The sequence below is a fragment of the Gorilla gorilla genome, chromosome X (genome assembly GCF_029281585.2).
Source record: "Gorilla gorilla gorilla isolate KB3781 chromosome X, NHGRI_mGorGor1-v2.1_pri, whole genome shotgun sequence".
Lineage (NCBI taxonomy): Eukaryota > Metazoa > Chordata > Mammalia > Primates > Hominidae > Gorilla > Gorilla gorilla.
Window position 1 is genome coordinate 115,601,410 of NC_073247.2, and position 16,634 is coordinate 115,618,043.

Consider the following 16,634-nt stretch of genomic DNA (forward strand, 5'->3'; position numbering starts at 1 on the left):
TCTATTGCTTTTCTATTCTCTATTTCATTTGTTTACCTCTAATCTTTTTGTTTGATTGCTTTTGAGAAACAGGGTCTCACTCTGTTACCCAGGCTAGAGTACAATGGTGCAATCAGAGCTCACTGAAACCTTGAACTTCTGGACTCAAGTGATTTTCTCACCTTAGCCTCCCAAGTAGCTGGGATTACAAGTGTGACTCACTGCACCCAGCTCTAATCTTTGTTATTTACTTCTTTCCGCTTGCTTTGGATTTAGTTTACTCTTCTTTTCCTAGTTTTAAGATGAAAAGTTGGTTATTGATTTGAGATCTTTCTTCCTTTTAAATATAGGTGCTTACAGATACAGTATAAATTTCCTCTAAGCACTGCTTTTCCTGTATCCGGTAAGTTTAGTCAGGTTGTAATTTCATTTTTATTCATCTCAAGGTATTTTCTAATTTTTCATGTGATTTATCCTTTTATCTATTGGTTATTTAGGTGGGTGTTAATTTCCACATATTTGTGAATTTCCCAAATTTCCTTCAGTTGTTGATTTCTAATTTCGTTGTACCATGATCAGAGAATATTCTTTAGATAATGTAAATCTTTTAAAGTTTATTGAGACTTTTGTTATGGCTTAACATATAATCTATCCTGGAGAATGTTCATTCTGCACTGGAGAAGAATATGTATACTGCTGTTTGGGGGTAGAGTTTTCTGTAGATGCCTGTTAGGTCTGGTTGGTATATAGCGTTATTCAAGTCATTTCTTGGTTGTTTAGTTGCCTAGTTTTTCTACTCATTATTTCAAGTAAGATATTGAAGTCTTTAACTATTATTGTTGTTGAATTGTCTATTTCTCCCTTCCATTCTATCAGCTTTTTGCATTATGTATTTTGGGGCTCTATTGTTAGGTGCATATATGGGATAGATTTTTGAAGGTTGTTCAACTTGTTTATCCAAGGTGATAAAAGAATGTACTCAGACCTCAGAAAGAGATTTAACCGGATCTCTTCATGTTAGTCTCAAGGCTAAGATGGAAAAACGTTGACTATTTGATAATATAGTTATGTGGGCCTTAGCAAATAAGTTCCTGAGGAAGGAAAAGTTAAAAGATGGGGCAGGGAGGGGGTGGTCCTCGTGGCCCAAAGCCTGCCTTATCTTCCACATGCCAGGACATAGGCTGTCACTAGATTCCATGCTGGTGGGAAGAGCAGCTCATGGTTGCATTTTACTCTTTGATGTTCCAAACACTCCTAAAATGAAATATTTTAAGAGAGAAATGAACAAATGAGAGTTTGCTTTGAAGTGCTCAGAAACCAAAGAATCATTCTAGACTCTTCCTTCATGACTCATACCTAGTTCTGTCAGTCCTACCTTTTTCCTCTTATTATAACTGAAACCTGAATGATTGAAACAGCCTCATCTCTGCTCCTCCTACCCCTCTTCTAGCCCCAAGTCTGATCTATCTCCTCACTGCCATCAGACTACTCTTTAAAAAGGCAATTCTGATCTCCAATCACTTTTCTGTTTAAAACTTTTTACTGAAAGCAAGCACAGTCAGTGATTCCTGTGGGGCTTTCCTCCTCTTCACCTCTCTCTACTGCTGTCACCACAGCCCCCACTCCTCCCATAATAAGAAGCAGACCCTCCCTGCCTTTCCCACTGTCAAGGGACTCTTCTCTGAAAGAATAACATTCCCTGGGCTTCTTCACTGAATTATTCATCTTTGCTGCCTTGGTATGGCAAAACTTCTCATTAAAAGCCCTGGTTGGGAGTGACCTACTCAGCCCAGCCCTCACAACTAGACAGAGAGAAGCCAAGGGGAGGAAGAGATGCAGTGGAAGGGGTGGGAGGCTCCCCCAAAGGGGCTGTGACAGGGAGTCCCCAAAACCCAGGGACTTGGGAAGCTGAACGGCACCTCTAGAGACTCATGGCCCTGGGGTGACCATGGTGCTTATCTGGGCTGTCATCTTTCTCCACAGCTGTGGTCAAACCCAGAGGCCTGTTTCCACCATTGATTCCCAGTCCTGGAATCTTCTGAGCACTGAGCAGTCATAGAAAATCCAGTCATGGGATGGAAGAGACCTCAGCTGTGTAAAATGGGACGAGTTATCCCTATTGTACCTTGAGTGACTGAGGCCATGTCAGGAGGAGAGCCAGAGTGGGGGAGAGAAGACCGCATTTCTAGTTCTAGCTCTGGTATTAACTGGCTGTGTGACCCCAGGGATATTGCTTGCCTTCTCTTTGAGTCTTTGTTTGCCAGTACACAGAAGGCAACACACACGCTGCTGCCATGAAGACCATGGGCTCTGCTGCCAGGCTGCCGGCCTCTGTTTCTTCCAAGATATGTAACCTTGAAAAACCATTTAGCTTGACAAAGCCTTAGTCTCCTCATCTGTAAAATGGGGGCAACAACAGTACCTACCTCAAACAATTGTTGAAAATGCACATAAAGCACTCAGCACATGGCCTTAATAAACACCCAATAAATGTCAGCTACTGGTCTCTCATCAGAGAGCCTCGTTCTCCAGAACTTGGTTTGTTGAGCCGTAAACTGTCAGGTCTGTCTTTCTGGAAGGAATGTGACATTCTGGCCATATCGTCTCCCAGAAGAGGCTGTTTGCAGGTAGCCTGAGCCATCCCTTCAGAATATGTTTAGATCGATACACATCACACGTGATGCCATGCAAAGGCACATGACCCACCCCTCGTTTTCTCTGCACCCTTGAAAACACTGCCTTGGAGCCCAATGCTCCTGAGCTTTAGAAGCCACCTTCTCATGATTCTGTACACAGCAGCTGTAAGAGAAATTCTGAGGGCCCACTCTCAGGGAGACAGGAAGGCTGGGGAGCCAGAGGCCAGGTGAGCTGGGGCCAGGGCAAGAGGGTCAGTAAGAAACAGGGCCCCCTTCCCCCTGGGCTTCGGGGATCCAGCTAACTGGCTGGAAATGTACCTTTGCCTGTGGCCTCTTGCCCAAGACCTGGCTAGCTTCGCTTTCCTGTTTGCTGTACATGTTGGGATTGACTTCATATCCTGCCTAGAGACTAGGACCCACGAAGAAGGAGCCCAGGCCCTTTCTTTGTCACCTTTCAAGCCTATTAATGGTTGTTATGGAATGAATGCTAGTGAAATTCATATGTTGAAGCTCTAACCCCTTATAGGATGGTATTTGGAGAAGGGGACCTTTGGGAGGTAATTAGGTTTAGATGAGGTCATGAGGGTGGGGTCCTCACAATGACATTGGTGTCCTTATAAGAAAAGGGAGAGACCAGAGCATGATTTCTCTCTCTCTGTCTCTCTCGCTCTCTCTCTGTTATGTGAGGAAACAATAAGATGGTGGCCATCTGCAAGCTAGTAAAAGGGCCCTCTGGAGAGCCTGACCATCCTAGTCTGGGATTTCCAGCCTCCAGAACTGTAAGAGATAAATTTCTTCCTTTCTTTCTTTTTTTATGGAGTTTTGCTCTTGTTGCCCAGGCTGGAGTGCAATGGCTCAATCTTGACTCACCACAACCTCCGCCTCCTGGGTTCAAGCAATTCTCCTGCCTCAGCCTCCCGAGTAGCTGGGATTACAGGCATGGGCCACCACACCCGGCTAATTTTGTATTTTTAGTAGAGACAGCATTTCTCCATGTTGGTCAGGCTGGTCTTGAACTCCTGATCTCAGGTGATCTGCCTGCCTTGGCCTTCCAAAGTGCTGGGATTACAGGCGTGACCCACCATGCTCGGCTTAATTTCTGTTGTTTTTAGCCACCTAGCCTGTGATATTTTTTATTGCTGCCTGAGCTGACTAAGACAATGATGCTGCAAGAAACCTTGCCACCAGAGCAGCTAAGATGAACCCCCATGGAGCCACTGCCATGCAGCATGGTAGTTCAAGTTGGGGCAGGCACCAGTGCCTCCCATCCATTCTTTCATGTATTCATTCTTTTTTTTTTTTTCTCAGAGGCAGGGTCTCTCTTTGTTGCCCAGGCTGATGTCATACTCCTGGGATCAAATGATCCTCCCACCTCGACCTCCAAAGTAGCTGGGACTGCAAGTATGTGCCACTGTACCTGGCTTAATTAAAACATCTTTAGCTGGTACCTACCCTGTGCCTGGCCCTGCACTAGGTGCTGTAGGGTGCACAGTAGGCCCAGGCCTCAACTTTGTGGCGCTTAGTGGCTAGTAGGAAGGAGCCTTGCTGAAGAATCACACACATGGAAAGTGAGACACAACAGAATTTTTTAAACCCCAGGATACTGTGAACACCTATAAGACTGAGTAGGGGGCCAGAAAAGAACTCCAAGGGGGTGATGTTTAAGTCTGGACACCAAGAAAAAGAAGGCACCAGCTAGGCAAATAGTGAAGGGGAGATTGGTGCAGGTGGAGGGATGAAGTGAATTCCTGCTTCCCAGGCAGGGCATTTCCAAACTCTTTTGTCTTAGCAGAGTGTGGCTCTTTGAGTTCTGGATGCCTGTTGGCTTCTACTGCCCTAACAAACTCTCTGACTACTGCCATCTGGGCTTTGCATCAGAGTCACCAGAAAAACTTGATAAGATGCAGATGCCTGGGCTGCACCATCCTTTGAGACTTTAAGCAGGTCATGGTGGCATCCAGGAATCTGCATTTTAACAAAGCCCCCAGGTGGATCTGCTACAAGTGGTCTGCTGTTCTGTGAACGCTTCTTTGAAGGCATTGGCAGGATAAAGTCTAAATGCCATGGCATAACCTGCGTGACTCTTCAGCTTTTCCTGTCTATTGTTATAGCTGTCAGGCTAGTCACCTTCCTCTAGGCTTCTCATGCCCACTCCCACCACACCTATCCTCCACAACATTAGAGTAATCATTCTCTAACCCAAACCTAAGCTTCCTACCCCTTTGCTTAGAACACCTTCTTTTATTCCTTGTTCCTTTCACAATAGATCCCCATTTCTTAACATGGTATCAATCATGCTTCTGCCACTTCCCATTTACTCTCTTCACCTTCATACCTCAAACAGTACCTGATGCTGGGAAGACATTGAACAGATATTTATTTAATTGCTACAATAATGGGACTTAAATATGTCATATTTCACTAAAAAACCTGGGGATATTTCAAGTCATAAAAATCATGTCCAGGAGGGAAAGAACTGTCTTTAGTTATTGGAAGTCCTGTGTCATGTGGAATCCTTGTTTTGAGTGGCCCTAGGACCAAGCGGTGGAAGTCATAAGAAGTCAGAATTTACTCAATATAAGGGATCATGTGCCATTTTTGCAAGATATAATGATCTGCTTCAAAAAATGGTAAGTTTTCTGTCTCCTGAGGTATTCTAGCATTGACTCTGTGGCAGGCATTTGGTGAAAATACTCAAGCATTGGGTGAAAATACTCAAGCATTGGGTGGAATTTGGACAAAACAACCTACTAGTGAAATCACAGGATTCTATGAGGAAGTAAAAGTGAAGAGGGGAAGAAAATAATCTCTCCATTCCAGGGAAATAGAGTATTGTGGTTAATTATCATGTCACTATGCAACATGCATGAAATGCTTATTCTCCATACCATAAAATAGACCTAATAATAATAACCCTTAGTTTTTCTTTGATGATCCAGAAATTAATTTGGGCTCTTGCAATGTCTAGGGGTTCCCATTATAAACATTAATTTTTATTATAATAGTGACATGTGGAAATGCCAGTTAAAATCTCTGCCAGAATGTCAAATAAACATGCTTTATTACTGTAACTAAAGAAATATTCTAGAAAAAAATTTAAAAATGTATCATGCAGAGACACAATAGCTCTCCAACTCAATTTAGTATATACAAAAAAATTACCTTAGGACAAAGAGCCATGCCATCACAATCTAAAGAATAACACTACAGATTAGAAGACTCATTTGGCTGAAATACAGCTAATAACAAAAGCTAATGACTTAGTCTTCTTAGGTGGCTATAAAAATACCATAGACGGGATGGCTTAACAACAGAAATTTATTTCTCATAGTTCTGAAGGCTGGGAAAGAGCCTTCAAGATCAAGGTCTTGGCAGATTCAGTGTCTGGTGGGGCCCCCTTCCTGGTTTACAGATAGCTACCTTCTTCTTGTATCCTCAAAGCAGAAAAAGAGAGAGAAAGAGAGGTCTCCTCTCTTTCTCTCTCTCTCTCTTTTATGGAAAGCAGGGGCAAGGAGTTTCTCTCTGTCACCCAGGCTGGAGTGCAGTGGCATGAACATGACTCATTGCAGCCTGGACCTCCTAGGCTCAAGCAATCCTCCTGCTTCAGCCTTTGAAGTAGCTGAGAAAACAGGTATGTGCCACCATACCCTCTTTCTCTTCTTATAAGGGCACGAATCCCATTATGAAGGCTCCACTCTCACGAATTAATAGCTAACTGTAATTACCTCCTAAAGACTCCACCACCAAATACCATCACATGGAAGATTAAGGTTTTAACATATTAATTAGGGAGATATATTCAGTCAATAGCAACCAAAAACTGCTGCATAGTTGTCAATTAAACAGCAATTTCCACAGTTGATTGCCAATAGCTATTTTTCTTATTTTATCTCTACATGAAAAAAACAAGGAGAGTGTGGGACTGAGTAGTAGGATCTTGGTGATCCTCCCTGTCAAGTATCTCTTTCTTTGTTCTATTTAGTATGGACACTTAGATTGTATCATTTAGGTAATTTTTAATCAGACTTTTAAAGACTTGGGTCACTAACAAAAACCAACAACTCTGATTTTAACAACAATTTTCTGTAGCTTTTGTTTATTCAGTAAGTCAGAGACTATTGTGGAGGCACAACTTCTCAGTAGTTCCTAGGGTTACTTCCTTTTGGGAGGAGCAACCAGGATATGACAGACTCTGGGAAAATTTCTTCCAGGCCAGAGCTGCTTGCTACTGTTTGCTTCTGCCCCTTCCACTGTCTGATGCCTAAACCCTGCTTTGCTTAAAACCAAACCTTTCCTTTTTTTGCATCTCAGGTTTCATAACTTCCCCATCCGTAACTCTCTGTGTCCTCCAAACTACAGTGTTAAAACCATGGCCCCAGATTGCCTTCAGCAATTTGCTTAACTTCTCGGTTCCTGAGGTTTTTTTTTTTTTTAATTTTTAATTTTTTTTTTTTGAGGCAAAATATTGCTCTGTCACCCAGGCTGGAGTGCAGTGGTGTGATACACTTCCTGGTTTCAAGTGTTTATTGTGCTTCAGCCTCCTGAGTAGCTGGGATTACAGGACATGCCTCCACGCCTGGCTAATTTTTGTATTTTTAGTAGAGACGGGGTTTCACCGTGATGGCCAGGATGGTCTCGATCTCCTCATCTCGTGATCCGCCTGCCTTGGCCTCCCAAAGTTCTGGGATTACAAGCTTGAGCCAGCACGTCCAGCATCAGTTTTATTGTCTATAAAAAGAAGGGATTGGATCAAAGCATCTTAGAGTCTGTTCCAACATTTGACCTAAAATGGCACACATATCACCATATTTTCTGCACCTCACCCCTAAACTGGACTCAACCTTCCTTTTTTAGAATTTTTCTAAAAAACCTGTTTGTTTTAAAGAGACCTTTTTGCATCTATTAAATACTGCAATCTGTCGCCAATGATATCACAAGAACTATTTGTTTTTGTTTTTGTTTTTGTTTGTTTGTTTGTTTTTGAGACAGAGTCTTGCTCTGTCGCCAGGCTGGAGGACAGTGACGTGGTCTTGGCTCACTGCAACCTCTGTCTTATTCACACATAACAATATTAACCTTAAATGTAAATGGGCTAAATGCCCCAATTAAAAGACAACGACTGGCAAATTGGATAAAGAGTCAAGATCCATCAGTGTGCTGTACTCAGGAGACCCATCTCATGTGCAAAGGCAAACATAATCTCAAAATAAAGGGATGGAGGAAGATCTACCATGCAAATGGAAAGCAAAAAAAAAAAAAAAAAAAAAAAAAAAAGCAGGAGTTGCAATCCTGGTCTCTGAGAAAACAGACTTTAAACCAACAAAGATCAAAAGAGACAAATAAGGCCATTACATAATGGTAAAGGGATCAATTCAACAAGAAGAGCTAACTATCCTAAATATATATGCACCCAATACAGGAGCACCCTGATTCATAAAGCAAGTTCTAAGTGACCTACAAAGAGATTTAGACTCCCACACAATAATAATGGGAGACTTTAACACCTCATTGTCAATATTAGACAGATCAATGAGACAGAAAATTAACAAGGATATTCAGGACTTGAACTCAGCTCTGGACCAAGCAGACCTAATAGATATCTACAGAACTCTCCACCCCAAATCAACAGAATATACATTCTTCTCAGCACCACATCACACTTATTCTAAAATTGACCACATAATTGGAAGTAAAAGACTCCTTAGCAAATGTAAAAGAACAGAAATTACAACAAACTGTCTCTCAGACCACAGTGCAATCAAATTAGAACTCAGGATTAAGAATCTCACTCAAAACCGCACAACTACATGGAAACTGAACAACCTGCTCCTGAATGACTACTGTGTAAATAATGAAATGAAAGCAGAGATAAAGATGTTCTTTGAAACCAATGAGAACAAAGGCACAACATACCAGAATCTCCCGGACACATTTAAAGCAGGGTTTAGAGGGAAATTTATAGCACTAAATGCCCACAAGAGAAAGCAGGAGAGATCTAAAATTGACACCCTAACATCACAATTAAAAGAACTAGAAAAGCAAGAGCAAGCAAATTCAAAAGCTAGCAGAAGACAAGAAGTAACTAAGATCAGATCAGAACTGAAGGAGATAGAGACACAAAAAACCCTTAAAAAAATCAATGAATCCAGGAGGTGTTTTTTTTGAAAAGACCAACAAAATAGATAGACTGCTAGCAAGATTAATAAAGAAGAAAAGAGAGAAGAATCAAATACACGCAATAAAAAATGATAAATGGGATATCACCCCTGATCCCACAGAAATACAAACTACCATCAGAGAATACTATAACACCTCTATGCAAATTAACTAGAAAATCTAGAAGAAATGGATAAATTCCTGGACACATACACCCTCCCAAGACAAACCACAAAGAAGTTGAATCTCTGAATAGACCAATAACAGGTTCTGAAATTGAGACAATAATTAATAGCCTACCAACCAAAAAAAAGTCCAGGACCAGATGGATTCACAGCCGAATTCTACCAGAGGTACAAAGGGGAGATGGCACCATTCCTTCTGAAACTATTACAAACAATAGAAAAAGAGGGAATCCTCCCTAACTCATTTTATGAGACCAGCATCATCGTGATACCAAATCCTGGCAGAGACACAACAAAAAAAGAGAATTTTAGGCCAGTATCCCTGATGAACATCGATGCGAAAATCCTCAATAAAATACTGGCAAGCCGAATCCAGCAGCATACCAAAAAGCTTATCCTCTGCAATCAAGTTGGCTTCATCCCTGGGATGCAAGGCTGGTTCAACATGCACAAATCAATAAATGTAATCCATCACATAAACAGAACCAACGATAAAAACCACATGATTATATCCATAGATGCAGAAAAGTCCTTTGACAAAATTCAACAGCATTTCATGCTAAAAACTCTCAATATCGATGGAACGTATCCCAAAATAATAAGAGCTATTTATGACAAACCCACAGCCAATATCATACTAATTGGGCAAAAACAGGAAGCATTCCCTTGGAAAACCGGCACAAGACAAGGATGCCCTCTCTCACCACTCCTATTCAACATAGTATTAGAAGTTCTGGCCAGGGCAATCAGGCAAGAAAAAGCAATACAGGGTATTCAAATAGGAAGAGAGGAAGTCAAATTGTCTCTATTTGCAGATGACATGATTGTATATTTAGAAAACACCATTGTCTCAGCCCAAAATCTTCTCAAGCTGATAAGCAACTTCAGCAAAGTCTAAGGATACAAAATCAATTTGCAAAAATCACAAGCATTCACCAATAACAGACAAACAGAGAGCCAAATCATGAGTGAACTCCCATTCACCATTGCTACAAAGAGAATAAAATGCCTAGGAATACAACTTACACAGGATGTGAAGGACCCCTTCAAGGAGAACTACAAACCACTGCTCAAGGAAATAAGAGAGGACACAAACAAATTGAAAAACATTCCACGCACATGGATATGAAGAATCAATATCGTGAAAATGGTCTTACCGCCCAAAGTAATTTATAGATTCGATGCTATCCTCATCAAGCTATCAATGATTTTCTTCACAGAGTTGGAAAAAACTACTTTATACTTCATATGGAACCAAAAAAGAGCCCGCATAGCCAAGACAATCCTGGGCAAGACGAACAAAGCTGGAGGCATCAAGCTACCTGACTTCAAACTTTACTACAAGACTACAGTAACCAAAACAGCATGGTACTGGTACCAAAACAGATATATAGACCAATGGAACAGAACGGAGGCCTCAGAAATAACACCACACATCTACCACCATCTGATCTTTGGCAAACCTGACAAAAATAAGAAATGGGGAAAGGACTCCCTATTTAATAAATGGTGCTGGGAAAACTGGCTAGCCATATGTGGAAAGCTGAAACTAGACCCCTTCCTTACACCTTATACAAAAATTAATTCAAGATGGATTAAAGTCTTAAACGTAAGACCTAGGACCATAAACATCCTAGAAAAAAACCTGGGCAATACCATTCAGGACATAGGCATGGGCAAAGACTTCAAGTCTAAAACACCAAAAGCAATGGCAACAAAAGCCAAAATTGACAAATGGGATCTAATTAAACTAAAGAGTTTCTGCACAGAAAAATAAACTATTATCAGAGTGAACAGGCAACCTACAGAATGGGAGAAAATTTTTGCAATCTATCCATCTGACAAAGGGCTAATATCCAGAATCTATACAGAATTTAAACAAATTTACAAGAAAAAATCAAACAACCCCATCAAAAAGTGGGTGAAGGATATGAACAGACACTTCTCAAAAGAAGACATTTATTCAGCCAACATACATAAAAAAATGCTCATCATCACTGGTCATTAGAGAAATGCAAATCAAAACCACAATGAGATACCTTCTCAAGCCAGTTAGAATGGCAATCATTAAAAAGTTAGGAAACAACAGATGCTAGAAAGGTTGTGGAAAAATAGAAACGCTTTTACACTGTTGGTGGGAGTGTAAATTAGTTCAACCATTGTGGAAGATTGTGTGGCAATTCCTCAAGGATCTAGAACTAGAAATACCTTTTGACCCAGCAATTCTATTACAGGACATATACCCAAAGGATTATAAATCATTCTGTTATAAAGACACATGTACACGTATGTTTATTGTGGCACTATTCACAATAGAAAAGACTTGGAACCAACCCAAATGTCCATCAATGATAGACTGGATTAAGAAGATGTGGCACATAAACACCATGGAATACTATGCAGCCATAAAAAAGGATGAGTTCGTGTCCTCTTGTGGGACATGGATGAAGCTGGAAACTATCATTCTCAGCAAACTATCACAAGATCAGAAAACCAAACACTGCATGTTCTTACTCATAAGTGGGAGTTGAACAATAAGAACACATGGACACAGGGAGGGGAACATCACACACTGTGGCCTGTCAAGGGTGGGGGGCTAGGGGAGGGATAACATTAGGAGAACTACCTAATGTAGGTGATGGGATGAAGGGTGCAGCAAACCACCACGGCACGTGCATACCTATGTTACAAATGTGCACGTTCTGCACATGTAACCCAGAAATTAAAGTATATATATAATATATATTATATATAATATATATTATATATATTATATATAATATATATTATATATTATATATAATATATATTATATATTATATATAATATATAATATATATTATCTATAATATATAATATATATTATATATATTATATATTATAGATAATATAAATAATATATATTATATATAATATAAATAATATATATTATATATAATATAAATAATATATATTATATATAATATAAATAATATATATTATATATAATATAAATAATATATTATATATATACTCTCTATATATGTACTATATATATGCACACATATATATGTTTAGTCTATGGCGGAACACTAACCGGTCTTTATTGCCCCTTTGTGGTTGAAAGTGGAACTGTTTCTATCTCTGCATTTATATTTAACACAAGGTTTCAGAATAATCTGATTATTACAGCAGTAGACTCAATTCAAACCAGTCATTTGACATCATGCAATTAAAGCATCTGGATGAATGAATATTTTTTATTTCTAGCAATTCTTTTATCATGGTGACCAAAGCTTAGATTCATAACCTTTCTAAACAAAAGTAGTCTCGAGTATAATCAGAAACAAAGGACAAATCAAATAAGCACCTCTCTTTCCCCAACCCACCATAGTTTTCTAATTTATCAGAACATAACCTTTTCTATAATATGGCAGTATATTTTTAAAATACCATAAACAAAATTAAAAGGCAAGAGCCATGGGAGGGGATTGCAGAAAACCAGCAATGTGGATAAGATCAAAGGTTAATACCCACAATATAAAAAAAGATTTCCTTGGAATCAATAAGAAACAAAAATGCATGTTCCCCAACCCCCATAAGGGTCCATTCACTCAAGGAAAAATAAAAATGGCCAATAAATGTATAAACAATTACTCTCAAAAATTAAATAAATGTAAATGACAGCATGAGATCATTTTTTCACCCATCTGACTGCACATATGGGGTTAAAAAGGAAGATAATAGTCCATACGTTTGGGTGTTGGAAAGATAGTCCTCCTCTTATTCTACTGGTGTTGATGTCATTTGGGATAAGTTTCTAGAGGCCAATTTGCCAGTATATATTAAAATTAATAAAAAATTCACAATCTTTGACCTAGAAATTTTACTAGTAGGAAATAAACAGAGGTGAGAGTTAAGATTGATATTAAGGAACTTCACTGATGCTTTATTTTATGAAAAGAAGGCAGCTGTAAAACAACCTAAATGTCTAGCAATAAGTGTTTTATTAAAAGTTTAGCAATATGGGTAATTGTGGTAAACCCTTCAATACAATATTATGCAAACAGCAAATATAATCTTAGAAGAATATATGTCTTAGAGAAAAGTTAAGTACTATAGATATATATTAAGTAAAAAAAGATTACAATCAGTGTGTGCAGTATCAAATCAATTTTAAAAATACATAAATATATTAAAATCTACACTAAAATGTTAAAATCTGCTTATCTCAGGGTAATAGGATTACAGATGACTTTAATTTTTTAAATCTTGCTTTTCTATTTCTTTCATTACTTCATTTTTCTACAGTGGATGTGTATGGCTTTTGTAATCAGAAAAAAAGAACATTTTAAAGCATTTATCGGTGAATCTAAGTTTTCTAGCAGGGAACAAATGGAAACAGAGAGAACTCAGAGGCTACTGGCACTTGTTCATCTATTAACAGACTCTATGTTGAGCAATATATTACAGGACACAACCTTGGATATGTCGTTTCTAAGGCATTCAGGAACAACGTAAGAGAAAAGAGATGATATGAGCCTGTTTCTTGCTTCCTCATGAATGCACCACAGGAAGGTGTGATTTGTATTTTTACTCTAATCAATATAGCTAATGTTGAATTAAGAGCTATTTCTTTCATTAAGGCAGCATTTCCCAATTCTTTTTATCAACCAGTTAACTAGATGTGGCACAGCTTGGCAGGTCTGATTAAAATTCAGGAGTGCTATAGTGAGACCATTATACATTTACCCATAGTTCATAGAGCACGAAAGGAACTGACAGATTACTTAAAAATACACATGCTTGCACACACAAAACTCACTGTTTAAAAAGGCATTTATATATAACTGAATCATCATTCTCTGTGTTTCCTTGGAGAAGGCAAAGAGATTTATGAAGACACAAAGATCACTGCAGCAGTTCCTATATGACTACAGGTGACAACGCCACATCTTGAGCTGTGAAGATGCTTATTTTCACTGGGAAAATATTAAGTAACTTCTTGCCCCCTTAAAAAAAAAACCCTTTCACATATTGTTACCACTACCATCACTAGCAGAATAAGAGATCCTTGCTCACCAGTTTTGGCAAGCATATCAGTAAGAAGGCATTTAATAATTTTTCCTTTATTCCATAAACATGCCTAGCTTTTGTCATTATCCCTTCCTTCTCTTAAAGAGAAAGTAGTAAAGAATGAGAGCTCTTTTGGTGATGGAAACTTGAGGAAATTAAAATGACCAGTTTGGAAAAAGAAAACATTAGTGAATATCCCAAATCATGCACATTAACATTTTACCAAAAGGTGTATGCTATGCTCTGAATCTTTTTGTCCCCCTCCAAAATTCATAGGTTGAAATCGTAACTCCCCAAGGTTATGGCATTATAAGGAGATGGGGCCTTTGGAAGGTGATTAGGTCACAAGGGTGAAGCCCTACATAAATGGGATTAGTGTCCTTATAAAAGAGGCCCAAGAGAAACCCCTTCCCCCTTCCACACAGCTGGAAGGTGCCATCTGTGAACCAGAAATCAAGACCTCACCAGACCCTGAATCTGCGGATGCCTTGATTTTGGACTTCCTAGCCTCCAGAGCTGAGAAATGAAATTCTGTAGTTTATAGCCTACCAAGCTTATGGTATTTTGTTAGGGCAGCCCAAATGGGCTAAGACAGTATATTACAGTTTATCTGCCCTAAAATCAAGTGTAAGAAAAACACTGCACTGTAGTAAATTTTACATTTCCACAGCAAAGAGAGAAAAAAAGTGAAATGATTATCTAGATCACTGAGGAAAAAAAATTGCTGCAAGATCTACTTTGGGTAATTCAAATGAAGGTAGAGATGTCCATCCCACCTCCCAGCTTGAAATTACTCAAATTGATACCTCGATTTTCCAGTGTGTTTTAAAAATACAGTTACAAGATGGAAGACAAATTATGTATTCCACACCTTCCTGTTTCTGGAAGGACTATCGCCAAACCATTTCCAAAAAATGAGACCGTACTGTTTCTTAAGACATCATGAGGAGATTTCCCACTGGGTTATGAATGAGGCAGAAAAACATTAAAGACAGGAAGTTGGCATTCTGTTTTTAAAATATCAGTTATGGGCCCCAGCGCATTGGCTCACACCTGTAATCCCAGCACTTTGGGAGGCCAGGTGGGTGGATCACTTGAGGCCAGGAGTTCAAGACCAGCCTGGCCAACATGGTGAAGCCCTGTCTCTACAACAAATACAAAAATTAGCCAGGTGTGGTGGCAGGCGCCTGTAATCCCAGCTATTAGGGAGGCTGAGGCATGAGAATCGCTTGAGTCCGGGAGGCCGAGGTTGCAGTGAGCCGAGATCAGGCCACTGCACTCCAGCCTGGGCAACAGAGCAAGACCCTGTCTCAAACACACACACACACACACACACACACACACACACACACACACACACACACACACACACACACACACACACACAAAGTTAGCTGGGCATGCTGGTGCATGCCTGTAATCCCAGCTACTCAGGAGGCTGAGGTGGAAGGACTGCTTAAGTTCAGGAGGTGGAGGTTGCAGTGAGCCGAGATCAGGCCACTGCACTCTAGCCTGGGCGAAAGAGTGAGACCCCATCTCAAAAAAAAAAAATAATCAGTTACAAATGAGCAAATCCTTATTAAGTGGCTTATAAATCTATGACTTTCTATATTCTAAAAGTTGCATCATTATAGACTAGTCAAAATGATTTGGGGTGCTGCATTTGAAGCATGGTCTGATAATGTGTTAAATTATAATCCTCAGAGACGGAAATGGTACATGTGGCAAAAAAAAAAAAAAAATCTGTTTCCCAACAAATTCCCCACCCCCAATTTCAACTGCCCAAAGTTGCAACAGGCAAAAGTAGACAGAGAGAAGAGAGTGAAATCTGTGGCATATGGAATCAATGTAATGAAACTATATATGCTGTGGAAAGATTTGTGTCCATAATTTAAAAACCGTCATTATGTATATTCAAGCCATTGGGTGCTAATGTATCTTTAAAATCCAATATGTGAGAGGCAAGAGAACAGAATATTTAACAAAATTATTCTTTGCTTTTCTTATTTGTTTCACCTATATTTTCATGTTTTCCTAAGGTCTGGACAATTCACCAGTCAGGAAAATAAAGGGAATATGTCTACTCTGTTTATATTTTGTGATGGTTTAACATTTATCTTATTTTTTATGCAACATTGTTTATTATAATATTTTTTTCTTTTATTTGTATAAATTTAGGGGGCACAAGTGCAGTTTTGTTATATGGATATATTGCAGATTGAAATCTGGGCTTTTAGTGTACCCATCACCAGAATAGTGTACATTGTATCCATTAAGTAATGGTTTTAAATTATAATAAATAAATAAAGTGGAAAGTTAAGATTCAATTTCCAGTCCCAATACACGTCATGCATTAGAAAGTGGTTAAACCCATGAGTTTGAGGCTGCTATGAGCCATGATTGCGCCACTGCACTCCAGCCTGAGCAATGGAGGGACCCTGTCTCTAATAACCAAATAAATAGAAAGAAAGTGGTATAAAATAAAAAGGACCTCCCTGCCCCAATCTTTAGAGTTTGCTTCACAATCAGTATAGAAATATCTGATCACTAGATAGTGGCTGCTTGGAGTACCACATGAAACATGATCCAGAGGCCACACCCAGTGCAGCCTGAAAAGAGTGAC

The 16,634-nt window shown here is 39.3% G+C and overlaps 1 long non-coding RNA gene across 1 annotated transcript in view; it reads right to left on the reverse strand.

The window, feature by feature from the left end:
* Positions 1-16,634, reverse strand: part of LOC129530129 (uncharacterized) — a 126,411-nt gene that overhangs the window by 29,540 nt on the left and 80,237 nt on the right. The window lies entirely within an intron of this gene.